The sequence below is a fragment of the Octopus sinensis genome, linkage group LG10 (genome assembly GCF_006345805.1).
Source record: "Octopus sinensis linkage group LG10, ASM634580v1, whole genome shotgun sequence".
Taxonomy (NCBI): domain Eukaryota; kingdom Metazoa; phylum Mollusca; class Cephalopoda; order Octopoda; family Octopodidae; genus Octopus; species Octopus sinensis.
In genome coordinates this window covers 58,721,897-58,735,907 of record NC_043006.1, presented here as the reverse complement: position 1 = coordinate 58,735,907, position 14,011 = coordinate 58,721,897, and the positions used below count along the sequence as shown (strand labels likewise).

General features: G+C 35.0%; 1 protein-coding gene across 1 annotated transcript in view; it reads right to left on the bottom strand.

Annotated features, from left to right (window-relative positions):
• Positions 1-1,201: 1,201 nt before the first annotated feature.
• Positions 1,202-14,011, bottom strand: part of LOC115216735 (checkpoint protein HUS1-like) — a 74,839-nt gene continuing 62,029 nt past the window's right edge. The window contains exon 9 of the transcript XR_005001001.1: positions 1,202-1,217. The gene's annotated coding sequence lies outside the window, so the exon portion shown is untranslated. The remainder of the gene's footprint in view (positions 1,218-14,011) is intronic.

Genomic DNA, 14,011 nt, shown 5'->3' with positions numbered 1-14,011 from the left:
AACACAAATGGTAATGAAACAAACCATGGATTCTTCAACCCCGTAGCGAATAAAGGATACGTCTGAGCATACTCATTCAATATTCCTTACCATTCCATTGAACCGTTTGACCATTGTGGCTGTGGGTGGTAAGCCTATGCTCCATATTAGCCAATTGTTTGAATCAACTGCGCCCTCTATCACACCTCGGCGAAATTTGAACTTAGAACACAAAGAACCGAAACAAACTCCACATCTCGCCTGACGTTCAGATCAGATCGATTGTGCTTGGCTTCTTCGTTTCCCCGCTTGGTAAACTTTTGATAGTGCAACGATATATAAATGGACAGATTCATTTACTCTCTTTTACTTGTTTCAGTCATTTGACTGTGGCCATGCTGGAGCACCGCCTTTAGTCGGGCAAATCGACCCCAGGACTTGTTCTTTGTAAGCCTAGTGCTTATTCTATCGGACTCTTTTGCCGAACCGCTACGTTACGGGGACGTAAATACACCAACATCGGTTGTCAAGCGATGTTGGGGGTACAACACAGACGCACAAACATATACACACACGTACATATATATATATATATAATATATATATATATATATATATTATATATATATATATATATATATATATATAATATATATACACATATATATACATACATATATACGACGGGATTCTTTCAGTTTCCGTCTACCAAATCAACTCCCAAGCCCGAGGCTATAGTAGAAGACACTTGCCCAAGGTGCCACGCAGTGGGACTGAACCCGGAACCATGTGGTTGGTAAGCAGGCTACTTACTACGCCTTTCAGTTCGTTTTTGTTTTTTCTTTTTTTCTTTTTTGTAATTTGTTGAGTTAGAATTATTTTCATGATGACGCTTGGTCATTAACATCGCTTTCTGTTTAGAATGTTGTTTTAACAGATTTTAAAATATACTTTTTTTTTTTAATTCCAATATATAACTTGACATGGTTGTTGTGTTCTTCACATACGAATTTAAATATAGATCCGTGGTTCGTATAACGACTCTAAAAGAAGCCCTCACATAAACCTAAATATTATTTTTAGTCGAGAGAAATAACATCAACTCAAAAAACAAACGCTTCAGAATTGCATTTGCAATCAGAAATGTATAATTCAATGAGTTTACAGATACATAGCTGGGTGTCTCGTAAATTATTTCAATTTTCATTATTGGTACAAAGCGGTTTACTGAGCCGTTGCTGAAAAATAGAGTAGTTCATGTATGCTGTGTGGGTACTATTTACACGATGCAATTTTTTGCAGTTACTATTTGCCATGTTAGCTAACTAACTTTGGGTTTTGATCATTAAGTAACATTTTGCAGATTGTTGCCGATGAAATGCCAAAATTTTAACAACCAGTTCGCTGAGTTGCTTAATTTTTAACCACAAGTTTTGTATAAAGATTCTGAAATCAATAAGAGTCTGACATTTTTAAGGCGGCGAGCTGGCAGAAACGTTAGCATGCCGGGCAAAATGCTTCGCGGTATTTCGTCTGTCTTTACGTTCTGAGTTCAAATTCCGCCGAGGTCGACTTTGCCTTTCATCCTTTCGGGGTCGATTAAATTAAGTACCAGTTGCGTACTGGGTTGATCTAATCGACTGGCCCCCTCTCCACATATTTCAGACCTAGAAAAGAATATTGCCTGAAATTTTAGCAAAAGACAATGATAATAATAGAATATTAAGAAAATGTATATATAAGTCCTACTATTCTCCTCAAATATTTAAACATATTTTATTACTTATTATGGTAATAATTTCCAAATTATTATCAATTTTATTTTTATCATTATAAAGGCGGTGAGCAGGCAGAATCGTTAACACATCGCGCAAAATGCTTAGCAGTATTTCGTCTGTCTTTACCTTCTGAGTTCAAATTCCGCCAAAGTCTACTTTGCCTTTCAACCTTTCGGAATTGATAAGTACTAGTTTGCATAGTGAGGCCGATGTAATCGATTATCCTCCACACACCCCATTTCAGGCCTTGTGCCTATAGTAGAAAGGATTATTATTATTACCACATATTACATTATTTAGAAAAGATGTTCTTTCGAGGTTTGGTGACAAATCACTTCAAATCTCGAGAATCTTCCTTAGGATTCTAGCAGAATAGTGTATTTTTTTGCAGGTTGACAATGCGAGTCTCAATTCCAATAGACTTCAGGCTTTTGAGTAGCAGTCTGGTTATTGTGCCAAGTGCACCAATCACCACAGGAATAATTGTCAGGTTAGTCTTCTACAGTGTCTCTCTGTGGCTAGGTCCTGATATTTCTCGATCTTTTCAAATTTGGTATCCACTCTGTTGGCATGGTACTCTTTTACTTGTTTTAGTCATTTGACTGCGGCCATGATGAAGCACTGCCTTTAGTCGAGCAAATCGACCCCAGGACTTATTCTTTGTAAGCCAAGTACTGTAAAGTCTATGGTCTTACACAACGGTGTCTGGTCTTTTTGCCTAAATAATATAGTCAGTCTTTATGGGTGAAGCCCATAAAATCATGTAATTCTTATTCTCTATTACAGCCTGATTCTTGTTCAAACCAGTTTATTGCTTTGAATTCACACATTCGGTTAAGAACCCAATACACTCTTTTACCTACAAAATTATGCCGGCACTTATTCTTTCCTTGTGCTAGCTACTGCATTCACTCAAGGAATGCTTGATACTCTCGTCTTCCTCACAGAATCTGTGAGAAGAATATTTAGCTTTATCAAATTCGACTTAATAACTTGTTCCTGAGCGGCTATAATCAGCGCTTCGGTTTCTCGTTTCATGTTTCCATCCATCCATCAGCCACAATCAGCGTTTTTTATTTCCAACATACTCGATTTCTTACATGAATTTCGGCATAGTTGGCTACTATCTTTATACCCAGAAAGTCATTTGCGACTATTACAAATGAATGCTGCTGCTTCAATGCAATCCATTAGATTTATAAAGTTCCCATCTTTCATCAATTTTCTGATTTGAGGCCCAGCAAATTCACCAGCTTTTATCTTTTCACTGCTCAGACTGGGAAATATTCTGTAGATATAGTGAAAGCATGGTCCATCTTAATCCAGAGTTTTAACAAACTGCTTCGTAACACCAAGTTTGACATGGAGTGGAGGTAAAATGATTTTTTCCGGTTGAACCGAAGGCTCTTCAGTCACATTAAAAAAAAACTCGGAACTAATAATGTTCGCTGCAGTCGTTCTTTGATCACCCAATGTTTTCCCCTGGTTCTTAATAAAATAATAATATAGATCGTAATAAACACTCGTAGTAAAATTCACAAGTAAACAATGCATTTTTCTGGAAAATGAGGAAAATTGCGAAAATTGGGGGGTTTGGATATCTTGATATCTAGAAGTGATGGTAAAAAATGGATTCTATTTTTAGATTCAGCATATCAAAAACCTTCAAATCAGATAAAACGTCCTGACAACAAAATATTTATTAGGTAAAGTGCTAAGAAGAAATTCCTGTGGAGTAATCAATGTTACGCTGTGGTTAAGTGAGTGAGTGTGTGTGTATGTGTACACATACACACGCACGGCATTTAGGTGTGTGCGTATGTGTTTATGTGCACAGCCATTAACATTTGTATGTGTGAGAACTAATAGAGGATTTACTTTCATGAAAAATATAGACTATCCTAAAGTTAAAAATGAGTAAAATATTCCATTTCTGTAGATAGAATCATTTGTTAAATTATTCTATTTATTTTATTGTGCTGTGTGTATGTGTATAGATAAAAACAGTTTGAATCAAATTCGTTGGTACTCGTGTTTCAAGCGCGCCTGAAACTCTTTAAGTACCAACGAATTTGATCCATACATGTAGCTCCCAATAAATTGGTTGAGTGCCCTTCTTTCGTTTGTCCACTCCTTCGTATATATAAGTGCGAATATCTTGGTAATTTGTAGATTCTTTCACAAAGTAGCGACAATAATCGAAGGTGAAATCCGTTTCAAGCACTACATACATTCTGGAAAGAACTTTATATCCTCTAACCAATGTCTCCATGCTGATGCTTCCTAGTCGAAGATATACTGGTATATTTCAGTGTAGGAGATACTGTTTGGCAGCTTCATCAGTTTGACTGAGTTTGAACTATGCAATTAGGTGTCTCCATTCAGTGCCCTCTTGAAAACAGACAAGATGCTGGTGTTCAAAACGTACTGGGAGACGAATGTATGTTACTTGTCATGCATCTTTACCCCAGCTACGTCTACATTCTTCTGGAGCACTAACAAATCGACCATTTATATATTACCTTATTTTGTCAAGAAGAGGAGTATTTTTTTCTAGAACTTGCATTTGACCATACCCTTTGTGTATATACTTAAAATACACTTTATAAGGGAAGAACTATATTGATGTGGCAAATGTACTTATATTTGTTATATGGTACACCATATCAATTGTCTAACTTGTCAGAATGATCGTGGCAAACTGGGCTACAGTACCTTCTGTAGAGAGGGTATCCACCAACATTTGTTTTTCCATTCCTGAAGTCTTTTGGGAACCCTTTAGTGAATTTGTTGTTCTCCATGCAAGGAGGGACTGGATTTGCTTCGCCACAGTGACTATGTATGACATTTTCTAAATACAATATCGTAGAGAGGGTTCTGTCACCACGTTTGGAAACTTGGCACATACTATTTTATCAGTTGCTATGGGATCATTGAATATATCTTTATTTATATGATTAGAATATGAGCGTGAGGTAGACCTCGTTTTTGAATTCAGTGGAATAACAAAATACTTAAGTATTTCCAAAGCAGGATCTTGCAATTACATCTACAAGTGATTTTAATTTTAACACAGGCGCGCAACCAAATCAGGCCAATCAGAAGCGCTTTACCCGAGAGGGAATTTTTTTATTATTTCTGGTTATGATGGATTATGTCATAGTAATGTAGACGTCGGGCTTTCCATACTTCTTTGAAACTAATGCCATTGCACCGCAGTAACACTCATGTTGTGGGGTGATCCTGGAAATAATGAAGGGAGTATCACAGTCCACCCTACACGCTCTTGTTTGTCCCATTTGCAACCTTATTAGCAAATCCAGTGTAGTTTGAACTCTTGTCTCTGGAGAAACCATTGGTAGTTGGGGCTATTAGCCATTACCTACAAATAGTTATCTATCGATCATTGCTGAAACAATTTGTCACCATGTGGTATTGAGTTAAATTCATCCCTCACCACAGTTGTGCTATTCTATGTTGCAACATTGTGATATAACGTTCATTAGCTCTCACTGCTTCTTTAGCAGCCGTCAAATTGGGTTGCTAGACTGGCTCACCAAATGGATAAAATAATGTATATGTCATTGGGTCCAGATTTGGACTGGAGATATTGAGAATAATGTTCCGTCATCTGAAATGAGGATGGTCAGGCTGACTCATTACATTTCTGAGACATTCTAGAATAGGTCTTTGATGATGAACTTGTACCATTCCTTTCTGGTAACAATTGTTGAATTTTCCATCAGTTGGTTTCTCTGCAAGGAAATGCTTGGCTCCACGAACTTGGCACAATACATCTAACTGTCCACACAAATGTTTTTTGCGATGCTATTTCAATGAAAGTCATGTTCATTTGTATCACATTATTTACATCATGTCTGCCTAGTCTCATAATTTCAACATCTCGTTGTCTTCTTGTAATTCTATTCTTTTACTTGTTTCAGTCATTTGATTGCGGCCATGCTGAAATACAGCCTTAAAGGGTTTTAGTCGAAGAAATCGACCCCAGGACTTCTTTGTAAGCCTAGTACTTATTCTATCGTAACTGCTAAGTTACGGTGACATAAACACACCAGCATCAGCTGTCAAGCGATTGTAGAGGATGGGACACAAAACTAAGAACAAAAACACAAATATATACACACACACACACAACGGGCTTCTTTCAGTTTCCGTCTACCAAATCCACTTTGGCCGGACCGAAGCTATAGTGGAAGACACTTGCCCTAGGTGCCATGCAATGGAACTGAACCCAGAACCCTGCGCCTGATTATTGGATCTTTCTTGAGCATGTTTTCTCTCATTCTAAGATTTATTTCGTTTTCTATTTCATTTGCATGTCTTAACTCAGTCCAGTATCTTAAATTTTCTAATCGTTCTTTTCACCCATCTTCATTACTTTCATTATTTATTTTCTGAACTGCTCTGTGTCTCTTTTCAATCATTCTTTCTTCTTCGGTTTCATTTTGCAACAGTTGTGTACCTCTTATTTTCTCTGTCTTCTTGATCTGTGCTCCTCGCTCCCAACTTAGAGCTTAAATAAAGTTCCCAATCTAACCTCTTTCCTTCTCTTTGTTCCTCTTCGTAAGTATTATTCAATCTTATTCCATATCTCTGACATGCATTGTATTTCCCCATATAAGCTGCTCTGTCTACTCTTTCTGAGTCTTCACTGTTAATTATTCAGTCATTCTATTGCTGGGGATGGTGCCACGTAAAAAGTACTCAGTATACTCTGTAAAATGGCTGGCGTCAGGAAGGGCATCCTGCCGTAAAAACCAAGGCAAAACAGACTATGGAACCTGGTGTGATCCATGGCTTTGCCAGCTTCTGTCAGCCGTCCAACCCATCCTAGCATGGAAAACGAACGTTAAATGGTGATGATGATGGTGGAATGTAAGATTGTAGGTGGCATTAATAGGGAAAATCAACTCAATGTTATGTATCATTAGTCTACACAGTATAGCAGCAACTTACCTTAAAAGAACTGTTTGAGCTACGATAATGAAGAAATTTCTTATGAATTAAAACAGTTAAGTATTATGAGATTAATGAAGATAGCAGAATGAATTTTGTAATAAAAAAAATTAAAAAATTAACAGAATAGTTAAAGAAAGTAAGTGGAAACCTTGCTTGATAATTTGGAGAGAAAATTTTTTTTTATTGGCCTTAATGAAAAAAAAAATCAACTCAAACTTAAGTATCATTAGTCTATATACTATAGAGACAACTTACTGCTGAAGAACTGTTCAAGCCACAGCAAGGATGAAGGAATATCGGTACCACTTTAGCGTGCAGTCTACCTGGCCATTTACACTTTAGAGCACAATGTAACATTAACTCTGACCCAGATTATGCCATTTAACAGCATAGACTACAAATACTGTGGAAGATCATGTGCCATCGAAATTTTAATGATTGTTGCAACACCGGGCAAATCATTGGAATCTAAGCACATAAAATCATTGAGACAATGAAGATAGCAAAATCATCATCATCATCGTTTAACGTCCGCTTTCCATGCCACCATGGGTTGGACGATAGTACATGTCTGGCGAACCAGATGGCTGCACCAGGCTCCAATCTGATCTGGCAGAGTTTCTACAGCTGGATGCCCTTCCTAACGCCAGCCACTCTGAGAGTGTAGTGGGTGCTTTTACGTGCCAGTCAGGCGGTACTGGCAACGGGGCCACGCTCAAATGGTGCTTTTTATGTGCCACCTGCACAGGAGCCAGTCCAGCGGCATTGGCAACGACCTCGCTCGACTGTTCTTTTCACGTGCCTCTAGCACAAGTGCCAATAAGGCGACGCATGTAACGATCACGCTCGAATGGTGCTTTTTACGTGCCACCAGCACGGAAGCTAGTTTGTTGCTCTGGCAACGATCACGCTCGGATGGTACTCTTAGTGCTCCACTAGCACGGATGCCAGTCATCGAATTTGATTTCGATTTCACTTGCCTCAACAGGTCTTCACAGAGTTTAGCGTCCAATGAAGGAAAGGTACGCATTATATAAGTGGGCTGGTTACAACCATGGCATAGGCCACGAGGTTATTGTCTTACTTGGCTTGCTGAGTCTTCTCAAGCACAGCATACTTCCAAAGGTCCCGGTCACTAGTCATTGCCTCAGTGAGGCCCAATGTTCGAAGGTCATGCTTCACCACCTCATCCCAGGTCTTCCTCTTCCACAGGTGAACTTTCAAATACAAAAAATAAACAAAACAATTCCGGCAAGTGGTCTTTTCATTGGTCTTAGTGGGAAAAAAATTAACTCAAACATCATTGTTCTATAAGTATGGCAGTAACTTACCTCAAAAGAACTGTTTGGACTATAATAATGATGAAGAAATCTCTTATAAATGTTGCCAAGTACAACAAATCATCATTGAACTTTCAAATACAAAAGAAACTTTTAATGTTATTTTTTCTATTTGTAAAAATGTTACTAAATAAAAACTTTTATTTACTAAAAAAAAAAAAAAAAAAAAAGAGGGGCGCAGACAGAACTAAGAAGAGATGCTGTTGCAGCAAGAAAGTAATGTTGCTGGATAACTTAGAAAACTTCACACCATTTCATTGAGGAGTGGCTGCATGGTAAGAAGCTTGCTTCCCAACCATATAGTCCTGGGCACAGTCCCACTGTGTAGCACCTTGGGTGAGTGTCTTCTACTATAGCATTGGGCCGAACAAAGCCATGTGAGTGGATTTGGTAGATGGAAACCGATAGAAGCCTGCCTTGTGTGTGTGTGTGTGTGTGTTTGTCCCCACCTCCATCACTTGACACACTGATGCTGGTGTGTTTATGTACTTGTAACTTAGTGGTTCAGCAAAACAAACTGAGTACTAGGCTTACAAAGAATAAGTCCTGGGGTCAATTTCTTCAACTAAAATCCCTTAAGGCAGTGCTCCAGCATGGCCACAGTCAAATGACTGAAAGAAATGAAAGAATAAAAAATTTGGAGTTCTATTTCATCCAGTGTGCTTGATAACAATCTGTTTCTTTTTTACTGAAGTTGTAAACTATATTTAAAATCTTAATGACTAATGCAATGTCTTTTTCATTAATTCTATTAATGAAGCTGTTATTTCTATTATTATTAAATTTTTTTTTTTGCTTTTTTTTAAAGTAAATTCTTTTTTCAAATTCTTTTTCTCCAAAAATTGCATGATTGCACTTTTGCCATTTATCTATATCAGGGATTAAGTGAAGTGATCAATAGAGACCACCAAGAAGGTGGACGGGTTAAACACCCAAAACTTATCCAATAGGTCAATAAACACCAAAAACAATTTGGAGAATTATGGAGTGCTAAATTAAGACCTCAACAATTCCATGAAGAGATCAATGATATAAATTTGCTGACCTCTTATCTTATATCTATATAAACGTTGATGTTTATCAGTGTGTAAATTCTTGGAAAGATTTGTAGAGAAATAGTGATTTGGCAGACAAATTCAAAATCACTTTCACCTAAGTGATAAGTCATCTTCAAGTGTCGGAAGGACTAAATTTATTGTTGAAATCACAGTGATGATGTGAAAGAGGAAAAGCAGGTCAGTGCCCTCCAATGATCACATAGTGAAGAGGTGGGTACAATTGATGATGATCATTTCTAGGTTGACATTACCCTAATTATCATACAAAAAAAAACACAACTCAACAAATATGGTTTTTCTAAAAACTTTTTAATGAATATCAAAAGTACAATGATACAAATAACAAACAAAAATTAAAAACAAAATAGAAGTGCTGTGATTTTTTGGCAATGAATATTTCTTATTACCTCCTGACAAAGAAGACACCATATATATATACACACACACGTGTGTGTATATATGTATACATACATACATACACATCCATGAATATATATATATATGTGTGTGTGTGTATGTGTATGTATATATACATCTACACACACGTGTGTGTATATATATATATATACACACACACACTCACATACATACACACACGTGTGTATGTATGTATATATATGTATATACACATACAAACATACATACACGTGTGTGTGTATAAATATCAAAAAGAGAAAAGTTCTTTTCCAAGCCATAGGCTCATAAAGCTGGGGTCTTGGATTGTGCAGAGTGTATATTCCACTCAACCTGGGTAGGACACCAGTTTATCGCAGGTTTGTGTGCATATTTGTACGCATATATATACAGACAAAACAGTAAATCAAACAAAAAAAAGAGCAAATCATAAATGTATATATATGTGTGTGTATACATATGTATACATATATATACATACACACACACCACACACACACACACACACAGATGTTTATGTATGCATATATATACACACACGGATGTGTATGCATGTGTGTGTATATATATATATATATACACACACACATAAAAATTATAATTAAGGGTATCTAAAAAATACCACCATGCTAGATATAGCAGCCAAAACTTGACTAAAAAACCACATTAAATGTTCATTAAATGTATATTTAAGTATTAGTATGTTGTGTGTGTGTGTGTGTATATATATATATATATATATATAAGTTCAGCAACAATTTAGATTCAAATGAATATGGTACTTAATTTAGATGCACCAGAATTTTGTACGGTGTTACCCATAAAAATAAGCAACAAGAATGAATCCGGTAATTTAGTACAATTGTTTCATACTACAACATTTTATTAAAATCTGTAAATATTACAGCAGATTTAAGATGCTGAGTAATCTTCAGCTAATTTTATATAGGTTTTCCAATAATATAAAAGTTTTCAAATCAATTAATAACATCTTAGGGAAGAAAGGGATTTAAGTTAGTTGCAGAAAAAAGGAAGAATTTAGAATACATAAAGGGAATTCAGGTTGTCACTAGAACAAAAAGCCAGTTTTTTTATGTGGTGAGAAAAAAATCTAGGTCAATGTCGAGAGGTCAATTAAATTCTTTTACAAAGGATAAGGGAAACAAACCTATCATCTAATTTATAGTAGGTATCATATTTTATAACTGGGGGAATAGTATTAAATTTTAAAATTAGAATAGATTTGGGGAAAGAACCAAATTCAAGATTACAGTGAAGTTATTCTAGTCGACTATGAAAGTAAATTAAAGGTTAGTGTAGTATATCTCATTATTATTATATTAAAAAGTTAGAGTTTGAAAATGTAGGAAAACTTAAATTTCTATTTAAAGTATTTAAATGTTCTAGTTGTGGAATGTATGCAAGATCCTAACTCTAGACGATTATTCAGTAGATTTTTGTTACTTCGATACTTTAAAATTTCATAGGTTTCCATAGAACAGAGTTGACAGCCTACTCTACTATTTCTATAAGGTTTTGCCCTTCTAACTATATCCCATTTTAGGTTGCATCCTATATTATTTGTTTTAAGTTCCCAAATTTTGCTAGATAGTGTAGTGCAACCTGCCTTGTGTTTTAATCGAAAAGAGGAGAAATGGTTGTTAAGACGTCGTTTAAAATCCACAGAACACCCAAGATAAAAAAAGCTATCATTAGAAGTTATAGTGCATTTATAAACTACGTTTTGGACCAAACAACGACCAGATACCAGACAATTTGATCTAATCCTACAATTACAACTGGGGGGATAATATTCAGATTTGGAATTATTTAAGGGTAGTTCTCTCACATTACTGTTATTTAAAATATTATTAGTATTATTTTCATTTTTAGTGGTCATATTGATATCCAAAATAGGGTTACTATTTATTAATCCATTTTCACCATCATTCCCATCTACCTATACTATCTACATTACTGGTATTGCTATTATCATTATTTATATTTATATCAATATTGTTATTATTGTTATTATTATTATTGCTATCATCATTTTTAGTATTTTTATTATCCCTATTATTACCATTATTACTATTTTTATTAATATTATTATTATTATTATTATTTCTATTGTTGATGCTATTATTACAATTACTATTACTATCCTTGTTGTTACTATTCATTCTACTCCTGGCTAACTTAATGTTTTTACTATTAAGCCTAGCTATTATGGTAGCCATGTTTGCGAGGGTTGAATATGAAATCCTTACTGATCTCTTAGAAATTATTTTATGGGAGGCTGGGAAGTTTTTTTCTAGTAGATTTAAATCTACTGTACACATTCGTCAAGATCGCACAATTAAAGGGAATATTTAGCCAAATGATATTTTTTAAGTATGAGTTGGAGGGAGATGCGTTATCACTATTCGCACGAGAATTATTATTCTTTTTACTCCTATTTTCATGTCTATTAGATTTATCTAGATTGGTATTTTCAAATTTGTTTATGATCTGGTCAATATTTTTATTCTTATAATTTGGTTTATACACTAGATTTTTCATCTCCATAAATCTATTTTTATGTAGGGTATGATAGCTATTATTGTTTACGTTATTTATATTCACTTCATTGTTCGGGAGATATAAGCTATCCTTATCGAGAAAGGTAATGTCTTGATCATATCCCGCTTTGGATAATGCGGTATTGTAATGGTTAGAGTGAGAGTTAAATATATCACTATTAGATGACAATTTAGAAATTCTTAGGGAAATATTTTTAACTAATGATTTTATTATATTTGGGGGATGATTAGATGACTTATTTACATATCTAGTGATTTCGCCTTCTTTTCTAAATGGGTAATGTAGCTTTGAATTAAGGTTTAAGGTAACATCTAGGAAATTAACTATCTTAGTGCCAGGTTCGTAAGTAATGCCTAGGTTAAAATTTTTAAAGAATTTATTAATTTTCTTTTTTATCCTTTCAATACTTGATTTACAATTGTTAGGTACAACAAACAAAGCATTATCCCTATATAGACCACCTTGTAACTCCGGGATATCCTTATTTATACATTTTAATAAGTATGCCCCTACTAGATTCGTTATCTCAGCTGAGTCACTAGAGCCCATAGGTATATCAAAATTATTAGGGGTATCCGCCCTAGTCCATAATTTCCCTTCAAATTCAATGATAGTTTTTCTAGCTAATAGGATTATGTCAATTTCTTCTCTAGATATAAGAGAGCGATTCATAGCAAAAATAAGCGATTTATTTAGTAGAATGGGGGATATACTAGAATAATAATTGTTAATATCAGATTGGATAAAAGAAATTCTATTAGTGTTATCTAGAGATTTAAACCAATCTATTACTTCATCTGTATTAAACCATAGACTTAAGGGAAGATTAGGAATTATATGGGGTAGAATGTTGTCCAAAATAGATTTGCTAAGTCGGCCAATGTCCGACTTAGTTGGACATGAGTCTTACCGAGGGGTTTTCTAAGAAATTTTTTTTATGGTCCTTAAGATTGATCCTGGGTTCACATGGTTCTGTCAGTCAAATTGTAATTTTCCATAACTTTTTTGATTTCTAGATTGATTTCTCTCAAGTTTTTCTTGGTTGTTATTTTATACCTTAAGTTCCTTTCTAATGAGTCTGCTGTAAAACGTATAATCCAATCTGTAAAGATTTCCAGTTTTGTCTGCTGGGACTAAGATCCCTTGCTTATTCTGAATAGAATTAATGAAATCCTCAAGATGTTTAAGGTGTGGATTTTATCTCAATGGATACTCCTTGAATTTTATATTCGCGATAAGGTCCAGTAGATCCTTTTCAAAGTTTTCAAGTAATGGGTTCGGAGGTGGGCTCTTTCTACTTCTAAAAATCTCTATATATATTTGTATTTATGTGTTATTTTGTGTGTATTCCACTGATGAGGGTAAAACATTTTTTTTGCAGAACCAGAAATCAGGGATCTGGAATTATCCAATAATTTTTTGCTAGTTTATTTTGTTTCTTTGTCTTCTCTTCTGGTGCTGTATGAACATTTAATATGGTTTTAGAGTCAAGTTTTGGCTGCTACATCTAGCATGGTGGTATCTTTTTGATACCCTGAATTATAATTAGTATCTATGAGGTTTTTATTCCCATGCTAGCCACCTGATATATCGGTATTTTAAATAACGATCTTATCCTTATCTACATATATATATATATATATATACATACAAACATATATACATACATACATATACATACATACATATACATACATATGTGTGTGTGTATATATATATATATAATGTATGTATAACAAAAGGATCAAAGTTCCTTTCCATGAGGCTGGCTTCCTGAATTCTGTGACAGACTGGTGTCCTGGGTAGGACACCAGTCTGTCACAGGTGTGTGACCATGTTTGTACACACATATATAGACAAAAACAGTAAATCAAAAAAT